General features: G+C 38.6%; 1 protein-coding gene across 1 annotated transcript in view; it reads left to right on the top strand.

Annotated features, from left to right (window-relative positions):
• Positions 1 to 1,495: 1,495 nt before the first annotated feature.
• The window catches only part of acsl6 (acyl-CoA synthetase long chain family member 6), a 45,228-nt gene continuing 35,278 nt past the window's right edge, over positions 1,496 to 11,445 (top strand). The window contains exons 1-2 of the mRNA XM_063011950.1: positions 1,496 to 1,535; positions 1,666 to 1,692. The gene's annotated coding sequence lies outside the window, so the exon portion shown is untranslated. The remainder of the gene's footprint in view (positions 1,536 to 1,665; positions 1,693 to 11,445) is intronic.

Here is an 11,445-nt window from a genome sequence, read left to right as displayed (position 1 = left end):
TTCCAGAATGATGGGCGCATCAGGGTAAGAAGAGAGGTGGCTGAAGTGATGCACCCATCATGCCTAGTGCCTACCGTACAAGCCTGTAAAGGCAGTGCTATGATCTGGGGTTGCTGCAGTTGGTCAGGTCTAGGTTCAGCAACGTTATGTGCCCAAAGAATGAGTTTAGCTGACTACCTGAATATACTGAACGACCAGATTATTGCATCAATGGATTTTTTTCTTCCCTGATGGCACGGGCATATTCCAAGATGACAATGCCAGGATTCATCGGGCTCAAATTGTGAAAGAGTGGTTCAGGGAGCATGAGACATCATTTTCACACATGGATTGGCCACCACAGAGTCCAGACCTGAACCCCATTGAGAATCTTTGGGATGTGCTGGAGAAGACTTTGCGCAGTGGTCCAAATCTCCCATCATCAATACAAGATCTTGCAGAAGCTTGTGGAAATTATGCCACAGCGAATGCGTGCCGTAATCAAAGCTAAAAGCGGTCCAATGAAATATTAGAGTGTGTGACCTTTTTTTTGGCCAGGCAGTGTATAATGACAATTAGGAAACAGAATATTAAGGACAGCAAATTGAATTACTTCATGTATTTGTAGAATAGCACATTTTAGAATTAGTCCCTTGGCCCTAATGCTTTTTATTTAAAGATGGATACTTGCCAATGCTGCACATTGCTTATCTTAGCAAATCTTACAGACCTAAACGAAGATAAATAGATAACAAACAACAAAAATAGATAACAAAATAACCTTATTCTGAAATATATTATACAGTAACACAACCTAGCTCAAATTCGTATTCCTAATGTACACCTTGTATAAAATATAAATGTCATGTTTATGTAGGCTACAAGATTTCTTTAATCATTAAGTATTTTCAGGTTTACACTATGTCAAACATTTACCTGATTAAGGGTGCTCGAGTAAAACACGCCAGCCCATTGCTGCTGAGATCTGGAGTTTGAATTTTAGCTGTGCTATTGGCCTGCTTGGGCACCTACACAGACATGATTGGTTATGTCTGAGAGAGAGCAGGCCAAAGGGATTCCTTCATACTGCTGCAATTACAGTCCCTGGTTGGTCATTAGCACCTGCACAGAGACTGTGGATAATGGAGACCAGTATGTGACTTTTTGTACTGATCCATGTGAAAACTAGCAGTTTTCTACTGCACCCGTGTCGGAGGGGCGTGAGTTAGGTATGGTCCTTGGTGGTCAGTGTAAGGGTCTGCACCCGAAGAGCAGAGATACAACCTGCTATTTCTTTACAGAGAAAAAGGGGGAAAATGCATACACAGAATTAAAACATTCACCTGAACGTAGAAATGGCGAAGTGCGTATTTCCCAATCCCTGTTTTAACCTTCACATCACCCCACCCATCCTCCCAACCGAAGTAGCTCTTTCTCTATTGGTCGGAAGAGGGAATCATCTGGTTAGCTTCCAGCCTCAGCTTTTTTTCCCGGCTTAACCGAGAGGGAATGAGGAGAGCCATCGCTGCACTCGAGAGCTGCAGAGTTTTGTTGGGGTAGGCCTGATGTCCTCTGTAATCTCTTTGCTATCAGTTGCGCAGTTTTTTCTCGACTCGAACTAAAAGATACATGCTGCTGAAAGATTCTGCTTTCTCAATGACACAGCCATGCTCGCTTTTGCTCTAGTGGCAGGTTCTGTCTGGATTCTATTAGGTGAGTTTCTTTTCTCATGATGTAATGTACAGTGGTATTTTAGAGGATACCGCCGCTAAAATACTTATTCTAGAAACACCTAGATTAGTTTACATTTATTTGGTCACAAATGACTAGATGCTATTTTGTAATCAAAATAAAATGAAGGAGGTGGGCTTATACTGTAGCAGTGACATTGCAGGTAAACGGAGATGGCTAACATTGCTGCGTTTACGCTTTTATTTGATTTATATAAACACTGTGCTTATTTCGACGTTTAAACTGTTAATTCAGCACCGCATGTGTTTATTCAGCACTACGTTAAGGTATTGCAGTGAACAACGGCACTATTTAGAAGAGAATAATGGTTTAAATACAAATTAACAGATTTAAAACTCCATACATTACACGACTGTGCTTTGCACACGCTGTTTTAGTCAGATATAACTAGTTTCATAGGCATAAATTAGTATATTGCTTACTTTATGAAACCCTTAAACTGTGTAACTGAGACTTATTATCACGGAATTAACAATAGGATTTTAAAAAGATCGCTGCCGTTAAATTATGTACGTGAGTGAAGATCTTATGACTCGGCCAAATGCGCTTTAATCGCAAAAATCGTGTTAAATGTTGGAAATATGGCGTGTTTGAATGACATTTAACGCCGCATGCCGGTCCTAAGGAGGCGGGAGATGCTGTGTACGTCACGAGTCCAACGAAGTGGATTGTGATTGGTGGAGCTGTCCTCGCATTGGGGTTCTGAAACTGCGCATACGGAATACCTGCTTTCTGTGCTTTTAGTTAGGAGCCATTCAAGTTCATATTCTATTCTATATACTCTAAAGTTCAGATTCTATTGTTTTTCTAACAAACGAATAGCAACCAGCAACCACAATTATTCATACTCACTTAAACACACACGCACACATACACACACCCCATGCCAAACTGCACCAAATCAATAATGCAAGCAAGTAGAACTAGAATTGGAGACCTTAACTTTTTCCATCATCAATAATTAAGAGCTCAAGCACTGTGTAATCCATCCAATGCAATCCCAAATAATGAGCAGTTGCCATTCCCAACTAGTGCTGGTAATGCACTATCCCAGAGCTGGTTATTTTCCTCCTGCCTAACTAAAACTAAATTATGTCTAAGCATTAGTGCGTTTGAATGAGTGTGTTACATCCTGTGTAAAAAAAATCTACCAAAAGATAAACTGACAGAAAATTGTATTTTATTAGATATCAAAACTACTTTGACAAACTAAAAACTTATCAGTTATAAGCGATCAGCTATATTACAAGATATCAGTTATAATATACTCATTTTTATACATGCACTATATGGGCAAAAAATTTGGACACCTAACTCTGAGCTGGTTGGACTTCCTATTTAAAAACCTTAAGCACAAACAGGGAGTTGGCACCTATTTGTGGCTGTAAGAGCCTCTACTTACCTATGAGGATTTCCACAGGAATTTTGATTGTGTCTGATGGAATTTGTGTCCTGTTAGTCAAAAGAGCCTTACTCAGTGTTTCAGTTTATCCAAAAAGTGTTCACTGGGCATGGCCACTGGAGTTCATTCACACCAACCTGTTAGACCATTTCTTTATGAAAATTCTTATGTTGGAACAGAAAAGGGCCTTCTCCAAGCTGTTGTATCAATGCAATTTATTAATATAATTAATTTTATACACCTTTTAGCAGGAGTTGTGGCTAACAAAAAATAAGAGGGGTGTACACATATCTTGGTAGTATAGCATTTTCACTGAGTGGTACTTATTGGTACCATTCATAGTAAACCTTCACATTTCATAAGAAAGCAGATTACATATTTACATATTAATATAATTAAATAGAAAACAATTATTTTAATAGTTGTTTGAAGAGTTTGCACAGCACAAAAGACACAACAAAGATTTTCAGCAATGCCTTTGTGTTTGCAGATTTGCAAGTCAAAAATATCACCTGAGTGTCGGTTGTACATGCTGCTAGTGGTATGCCACTCCCTGAGGGCAACAAAAGCACATGCTTACATTGTATGTAGCTACATATATTAACATAGGACAAGCTGCATCAGAAGGGTGCAGAAGCAAGGTAGTCATTGCTTCCTATTTAAAATAAGCTTTCAGTCCTCTCATTTGAATGGCAGTTGTTCTTAACCTTTTTGTCAGCTTGGCTGCAAGGGGTACAATGGTAGCCAAAAGCCAGAATGTCCTATTGGCTGCAGTTTTAAATCCCTTACTCTATTATAATATGATAAAAACCAATTACTGTAAGGCTTTTAACTCCTATAGTACTTACTGACATCTTGAAGTCAGTTCCCCTTTTACTTTAGAGGTTTGGTGGATTATAAACATTTAGAAACCACTATTGCTTAGTAAGCAGTTTGTTCCAAACCAAATGTGCTGACTAGACAGTGAGGATCCATCATAAACATTTTATTAGTCTGGAGTTGTGTGCTTATTTTACCATTTGTTAGTCTTTTCAGTTTGTATAATTTAAATCATATTTGTGTTTATATATAAACATGAATTAATGTATGTTTATTTCATGAATGATATATAATTTTGTTGGCAGGTTTATGTGCATATCTGATGTCTAAGTGTAGGTGTATAGTTGATAACGTCTGTAAGCCAAGACCAGTGTATCATGTATTAAAGGATAGAGAGAGCAGCATGGATTATAAAAAAAGGGAGGGGGATGAGGGAGCTGTGTCTGCCGAGGGTGGTGTGATACGGTGGCCAGCCAGGCCCAAAATAGATTTTTTGAGTTGGTTTTCAGCAATCCTTATAAGCTGTTATCTCCCAGAGATCCTTCCATGTTTGTTGAAGACTATTTCTACTGCTTACACACACTCATGCAATTTTCATCCAGCTATCGTACTGTAGGTGGCCATTATTTACAGCATTTTGGGATTTGTGTGTTTTTTATTGCAGATTTGTATTGTGATTAATTATATTATGTTTGCTGTCTGTGTGTAATTATAAAGAAATATGGCATCTTATAGGCACTGATGACAATTTTTAAAGACAGTTAAATTTGTGCTATTTTATAAAGACAGCTTTAAGTAAAGATATCTGTATCAGTTAATGTCAATGAGTTAGATTTGTATGCTGTAAAAACTGTGGTAATGGTAAACTACAGCAGCAGTTCTTCATTTGTATACTTGACTAATAGGCCATAATCCCCACAGTAGCAGAGCCTAATTGCTCCTGATGCGTTGCAGATAGAAACATTAGACAGGTCAGGAGAGGTGTATCGTTATGAAAATCCTCCCCTTTTGAAATCTGAAGGCACCACCCCCATAGCTGGCAATGACCAATCTCATGCATCCCCTTTTTTGCCAGGCTTCAGAGAAAGAACTGAATAAAAGGTTATTTGAGAGGATCAGTAGATTTTGTCTTAGTGTTAATATCTTAGCGGTACTATTTGGGAAGGACCATATCAGCTTGTGGTGTGTAAGGATTGTTACTTGTCCACTATTTAAGTAATTAATCCAGTTGTAGGAGCCAGTGAGATTCTGGCCAATCCTTTTGCCCTATAGTAACCCCATAGAACAGCTGATTGCGTCAGCACTGCAGATACTGACTTCACTTCACCAGGTGTGGCGTTGGCTCTGTCTGTGCTAGTGAAGCATTTGAAAGTCTATATATAAAATACAGACTCTTTTAATAATTTACACTGCTGGTAAAGATGAGTAGAAAGATTATAAAATTCAGCTTTTGGTGATGTATGTTAATCACACTGACAAAAAAAATCCAACCTTAGTTTGAAGTCATTTTTTTCCAAGAAAGAAATAATATTATTTTAAACAAAACCACATGTGCCACAATTATTTGCACCCCTGCATTTAACACTTTGTACAACCTCTATTTGCCAATGAAACAGCACTACCTCCTACATAGCATCTTATAAGGTTTGAGATTAAAGAGCAGGGAATGTGAGAATTGTCCTATGTAAAGAATCCCCCCAGACCCATGGTCCTAGATCCTTTCTTATGCATACATACCTCACAGGTTTTCTAAAGGTTTTTCGATTAATGACTATAGGGGACTTTTTCATTTTTTGTTTCTAAAGGCAGACTGATTTAAATTGTCTGGTATTTTTTTGGAATTACTTAACAGTGGACATCAGGTTCCTTTCAGTTTGGTTATCCTTATTAAATGCTTCATCCAACTGGAGTGTTTGTTGCCAAAATGCTATTTTTTTGTTTTATCTGAAAGAACATATCCACATAACATGAACATGTTAGATAACAGAAAAGCATTTTTCATGACACGCCTTCCAAATCATGTGTTGGCATGAAAGGGGCATCTGATGGTAGTTTTTAGATGTGGTCACCCCAAAATACAAATTCTTTCTGTAACTCTCCAACTGTGTTACTGGTTTGGGGGTTGCCTCTTTTACCATTAAAGGTTTTTTGAAGTATTGTAAAGGATTTTTCTCATTTTTTAGTGCCAAATGATGAACATATTATAATATTTTTTATCCATATTTTACCAAAAGTACTAATAATTGTAGAAGAGACTAAAGATCATATTTACTGCTTCTTTCAACATCAATAAATTACATATATTTGCGTTTTTCTTGTTTATCTTTTTCTTTATTTATATGACAGAATTCATGTTGAAATTGACACACATTTACTTGACATTAAAAAATCTTTAAATCTTACAGTGGATTTAGAAAGTATTTAGCCCCCTTAATTTTTTGTACATGTTTTTGTGTAGTTGATTTTAATTTAAATAAATATAATTGTTTTTAGCCATCATCCATGATTAAGTGAAATCGTGTTTTTAGAGGTTTTCAAAAATGAATATATTTACAAATTAATATAACTACAAATCACAAATCCCTTATTGAATAATTTGTAAAAAGTCAATTTGGTAGCAGTTACAGCTGCAGGCCTTCTTGGATACATCTCTACAGGCTTTGCACACCTGGATTTGGGCAGTTTATCCTATTTTTCATGGCCGATCCTCTCAATATATAATAAATTGCATGACGAGTGTCTGTGAACTGCCACCTTCAGTTTTCTTCACAGATGTTTGACAGGGTTTAAGTTGGGACTTTGGCTGGGCTACCTTCAGAGACTTGCCCCCAAAGCCTCTTGAGTGTTGTTTTGTTGCATGCTTTATGTCACTGTGATGTTAACAGAAATATTGCCCCAGTCAGAGTTTGTGTGAACTCTGAAGGAGGTTTTTTAAGAATGTTACTATATTTGGCTGCATTAATTTATAACTCAGTTCTTACCAGTCCTCTACTACTATGTTTTACCATAGGGATGGTATTAGCCATGTGAAGTGCAGTTAATGCATAGGTCTTTCTTACCTCCCTGACCAAGTTCCTTCTTGCCCAGATGCAAAATGTGGCTGGATGGCAAATTCAAATGTTTGTTGGAAGGTTCACGGTTCAAAGCACTTGACATTGGTTTATATCATTGCCACACTTTGATCATGGAGTTCCACAGTTTCTTGTTCTTCATGGGTTGTTTTTGTGCTGATAATGCAGCTTAAAATGTGGCCCCTTATAGACCAAGATGTGTGCCTTTCCATATTATGTCTAATTAATTCATATTAGCAAACAACATATAATTTTAAACTTACTAGAGCATTGTTTATCGTAAAACATGCTAAAGAGAAAGCATATGGGCATGGATGATTTGATGAATTTTTCTTCTCACAATTTTCAGACATTATTTTAGAAATGTAACAAATTGTAATAAAGAGCTATACAAGAGCTCTTAATATACGAGCTTGTTGGGCATCGCATTCCAAAAGAATGGACAGTAATACGGAACTGCCCTCCCCACCCCCACAGCTAGAATAGCCTCCACTTTTTTCGAAAGGCATTCCACAAGATTGAGTCTCTGGGATTTTGTCTATGTTCAGTTAAAAGAGCATTCACTAAGGTCATCACTAATGTTGGATGTAAAGTCTGACTTTACAATTATTTTCATTGCTCACTGAAGTTCCTCTACATCAGATTTATTAAACCATGTACTTATGAATTTTGTTTCCACATACTCATACAATGTAGCTAGCATTTTTCAGTTCCCTTTAGACTAGTGATCAGTTCGTAATACTGGAAAAAAGTGAACTAATGTTACATAACTTTTTAGTTGCTGTTCTTTTTTTCTTTGAGCAGTATTAACTTATTTATACCTGTCTTGCTCCCTGTTTCTTAATTTTCTTGATTTTTTTTTACTTTTCATATTCTGATGAGTAGGCCTGTTGCATAAGACAATGCTAGACTAAAACATACACTGATCAGCCATAACATTAAAACCACCTCAGGGCTCTAGAGTGCGACCAAGTTGGTCGCACCAGCCGTTCGATGGAAAAAAGTGTCCGCGACTCTCACATTAGGTCCATATCGCGGACTTGCACACACACATATACACACACCCGCACGTGCAAACTCGAAAAACACACGATGCAATTTTGATGTTTAAAAATATGTATTACTTCATGTAGATCAGTGGTGTCCAAACTTTTTTCTAGGAGGGCCAGATTTGATAATGTGAAAGTGCCCGAGGGCCAACAGTCCCTGATGACATTTTAAACAATAAAATATGCAGGCTGCTCAGGTGGCACAGCGGTAAAGTACGCTAGCTCACCAGAGATGGGGTTTCAAATACATCATATCGAATCTCAGCTCTGCCTTTCCGACTAGGCTGGGTGGCTGTATGAACAACGATTGGCTGTTGTTCAGGGTTAGAGGGTAAGAAAGTCGGATCATAGGTCCTTATAACTGGTGCAACTGTGGCCCCTGCTAGCTGACTGATGGCGCCTACACAGGGCTGAGGAATAATGCTGATGGGGGTGTGGCCCTCCATACACAGTGCCCGTCAAGTGTATGAACTCGACTCGTGCAGGTGAAAAATGCACTATCTGTACTGACTGTGCGTACCGGAGGGGGGCGCAAGTCAGTTGAGAGGCGTCCTCAGTCAGCAGTGAAGGGTCGAATCAATATAGAGGACGCAGTCAGGGTAATTGGACACGACTAGACTGGGGGATAAAAAAATGGGGGGAAAAATATAAATAAAAAAAACAATAATATATGCATATAATATGCTGTTATTTAGTCATTTTATTTTCACACAGCGAACAACAACCAAATATAAGCATTCAGGTGCCAAACATGGTTTGGGTTTAAACTATAACAATGCATGGCTACCTTTGGAGTATTTTCTGGCATAAATAACCATAAGACAAAACAGAAAAAAAGACGTTCATATTGAACAATCCTTGACATTTTGCTTAAGTTATCTGGCTAACTCAGAAATCATGCTTTTCAAAATATTTTGATCTAATATTGTGCATCAATAAAACATCAAAACGATCTATTAAGCCGCTCAGGTGGCGCAGCGGTAAAAAGAAACGCGCTGCAACCAGGGCTGGATTCTGAGAACGTGGTATCGAATCCAGCCTTGCTTTACCGGTTCGAAGCTGAGTGGCTATATGAGCAACGATTGGCCGGTTGCTCATATGGGGGTATGGGGGGTGGGACAAAGAACCGGATGTGGGTCTCTCTCTGTCAGAATGCGATTGCGTTCTCTGCCGGCTGATTGGAGGCGCTTACACAGAGATGGGAGAGGGTGCCCTTAGGGTGTGTCTCTCCGCATGCAACGCTAGGTGGTGCCAAACTCGTCAATGTGTGGGTGGCAAAGATGCATCTGGCTGCTGCTCGTGTTTCGGAGGGGATACGGGTTAGCTTCAATCACCTCCGTCAGGGCAGGGTTCGGCATAGACAGAGAGGAAGCACGATGCTAATTGAACAATTGGATGCGCTAAAAGGGGAGAAAAAGGGGGAAAAAAAAACAAAAAACAAAAAAAAAACTATCTATTAAGAAAACCTTTTAATACTGTAATGTGCAGAAACATGACTGGGAAATCCTGTTCTAAATTACCATTTAAATACCTATAAATACCTGAAACAATCAAGTTACCAGACATTATCTTTACTTTGTAAATCAAGTTATTTACTGCTATAAAAAGTATAATTGTGTTAATAAATACAGTCCGTGTAAACGCTTAGTTCATATAAATATCAGATACAAATGTGTTTTTAAAAAACTACAAACATCACAAATATAAATAATTTTTACAACCATGTGATTGAATAACCTGAATAAACTGTAGAGATGAAACATCACACAGCAAACGAGTTTCACTTCTTTCTCTAACAGTACCGGAGGGGGAGGCGGGGAGATACGCGGTTTGATAGACAGGTCCAGCAGCCAATGGAAATACTCGTTAAAGAGATTGCGTGATTTCATTCATCTTTTAATTAATCATTTTGATATTCGCTGCTATGGACAGACAGAGATTTATACCCACAATCCACACGTGTAAAAAAGTGAAAACCGCTAAAAGTGTTTTTAATCAAACAGCGACGATACATTTTTTTTTCTGTTTGACTGTGCTGGCGGGCCACAAGTAATGCAATTTAAGACAGAAGATGCGGGCCATATAAAATCCGGGCCGGACTTTGGACATGCCTGATGTAGATAATACATCCAACTAACTTTACTGCAGTCTGAGACGATTCTATGAACACATGATATAAACTCGTGGTTCACTTTAGTAAATCGTAAGCGGTTCTTGCTTTTGATGTAGATGAGAGCAGAAAACGTTACAGAGCCAAGCAGAGACAAAAGTTCATCAGTTACTAAGTTGGTTAGTTCAGGATCATCTGCTCTGACTGACTAAACTTTTAGCTCCACAGGCAGAACGAGTCTGACTCGGTTACCGCTCTGTGGTAATAGCAGTGTAATTAAGCCTGAGCTTTATGAGGTAAGCGAGTCACACAAAATGTTCCAGTAACTGGTGTTTATTTAAAACCGCAACATTCATTATAACAGTAAAAGAGATAACTGTGAAAAGAAACTTACGATTCGCATCTTATGAATCGACTCATGACTCACTTATAACGACACTGTGAACAGAGCATCTCCCACACCTTTCTTAAAGACACACACACGTTCTATAACAGCACTCATTGTTTAGTCACCGATTTATCTTCACAGTTAGCCGTATTTTTAATCTGGATAACATTAAACGTGCATTTGTGCGTGGTCAGCAAGACTAATCAAACGTGTCTCCTGTGGATGAAAAATGAATTGCTTTAGTTTTAAAAGTAAAAAAAAAAAAATCTCATAATGCCACGCCCCCTGGACAGGCACTCGCGCTCCCCCAGACAGGTATTGGTGCGCTCCCCCAGACAGGTATTGGCGCCCCCCCCCCCTTTCTTGTTTGTTTGTTAAGATTTTAACGTCATGTTTTTTACACTTTGGTTACATTCATCACAAGAACAATAGTTATTCATTCCACAAGGTTCATCATTTCACACAGTCATGGACAATTTAGTGTCTCCAATTCACCTCACTTGCATGTCTTAGGACTGTGGGAGGAAACTGGAGCATCCGGAGGAAACCCACACAGTCACGGGGAGAACATGCAAACTCCACACAGAAAGGACCCGGACCGCCCCACCTGGGGATCAAACCCAGGACCTTCTTGCTGTGAGATGACAGTGCTACCCACTTAGCCACCGTGCCCCCCCCCTTTCTTGTAGACTTCAAATAAAGAACTTTATATTGACCAGATTGTTAGTTATTTACAAGTCAATATTGCCTATATAGACAGCGAATAAATTTTTTTTTTTTTTAAACCTGTAAAACTGCAGTGTTAAATGCGATGTGGTTGAAAATTTGGGTGCACCTAACTTTTGTGCTGGTGCACCTAAGAAAAAAGTTAGGCG

Source organism: Trichomycterus rosablanca, chromosome 16 (assembly GCF_030014385.1).
Source record: "Trichomycterus rosablanca isolate fTriRos1 chromosome 16, fTriRos1.hap1, whole genome shotgun sequence".
Lineage (NCBI taxonomy): Eukaryota > Metazoa > Chordata > Actinopteri > Siluriformes > Trichomycteridae > Trichomycterus > Trichomycterus rosablanca.
The sequence above is the reverse complement of the archived record's forward strand: the minus strand, read 5'-3'. Positions and strand labels throughout refer to the sequence as shown.